We start from the raw sequence: 1692 nt of genomic DNA, 5'->3' as shown, positions 1-1692 counted from the left end.
GCAGCAGCGGTGGCAGGAGCCTCTCCTGCCTCCACAGCAGAGCTAAGGAGCAGCGAGTCAAGTGGTAAGGAGTGAGCAGACGGGTGGTTAGGAGCAAGGGGTCCCGGATTGCAAGAGGGCACAGGCCTGGCTGAGGGAGCTCACCCCCCCTCCCCCGCACGAATTTCGTGCATCGGGCCTCTAGTTATTAATAACGAACTACAACGTTCTCTAATGACTGATTACTAAAATCGTGTTGAATTAATTTCCCTTACTCGCCTTCGCACCATTTCTCTCCACTCATACTAGCAGCGAATATTTTAGCAGCCAATTGCCACTTCATTAGTCTTGGACTGACTTGTTTGGTGTGCGCAATAGGAAATATTTCACTTTCAGAGAACAAGAAAAATAGGTTTATTTGCGTTACGCTTATTAATTTGTGCAATTATTCAGTGCCTGGTAAGTTAATGTTCAAGAAAAAATTAATTTTTATTAAAATGTTCTATTATGTTAACGATTACTCATTTATTTCAGTCCTTTGTATTCAGCATGTCTCTATGTCTCTATCGAAATAAACCTACGTTTCTATGAAAATTGAAGCTTTTGTTCTTTTGCGGCCCCCATACACTTAAACCTTGTTTATTTGGCCCGTGTTAGCCTTTGAGTTTGACATGCTTGGTGTAAGGAGAGCCTCTGCACATGCATGTCCCTCTGCGGAGTTCCCCCAGATCTCCACAGGGTCCAGTTTCTCAGTTCATATAGGTGTCTACTCAGATGTCACCTCATCAGGCCTTCCCAGGCCTCTGGGTCTGGAATAACACTCCCTCCCCTTTCCCTATCTGATTTTTTTCATAGCACTTGACATGTATTTGCTGACTTTTTAATTTTTTTAAATATATTTTTATTGATTTCAGAGAGGAGGGGGAGAGAGAGAAACAACAATGATGAGAGAGAATCATTGGTCAGCTGCCTCCTGCAGGCCCCACCCTGGGGATTGAGCCGCAACCTGGGCATGTGCCCTGGCCAGGTTCATAGGTTGTGACCCCCTGGATCATAGGTTGACACCCAACCAGTGACTTGGCTGGCTGACTTTTTAAATATTTATTCTACTGCTAGAATGTAAGCTTCATGAGAGTAAGAGCTTTGATTTTTTTAAAAAATAATTTTAGAGAGGAAGGCAGAGAGAGATTGAGAGAGAGAGAAACATCGGTCAGCAGCTTCCTGCACATGCCATGGATTCCACCACCTTTTGGTGTACTGACATTGCTCCAACCAACGGAGCCACACTGGCCAGGGCAAGAGCTTTGACTTTTTTCATTGCTTTATCTTCAGAATCAAGAACAGTGTGTGACATACATTAGGTGCTCAATAGATACTTCTTGAATGAATGAATATAATAGTTAGGAGGTTTGGAAAGACTTTACTGAGGAAGAAATAATTGAGCTAAGACCTGAAGGAAGAGTAGAAATTAACTTGGAGGAAAGAGGAAATTGTAGTAGGACAAGAATGCAAGCTCCCTGAGTGTGAAAGGGCCTTATCTCATTTATTTATTTATTTTGATTATAAATTTTTTTAATTAAATCTTTATTGTTCAGATTATTACATTAGTTACTTTTTTCCCACCATAACTCCCCTCCACCCAGTTCCCACCCCACCCACCGCCCTCACTCCCCACCCACTGTCCTAATCCATAGGTGCACGATTATTGTCCAA

The sequence above is a fragment of the Myotis brandtii genome, unplaced genomic scaffold, assembly GCF_000412655.1.
Source record: "Myotis brandtii unplaced genomic scaffold, ASM41265v1 scaffold185, whole genome shotgun sequence".
Taxonomy (NCBI): Eukaryota; Metazoa; Chordata; class Mammalia; order Chiroptera; family Vespertilionidae; genus Myotis; species Myotis brandtii.
The sequence above is the reverse complement of the archived record's forward strand: the minus strand, read 5'-3'. Positions refer to the sequence as shown.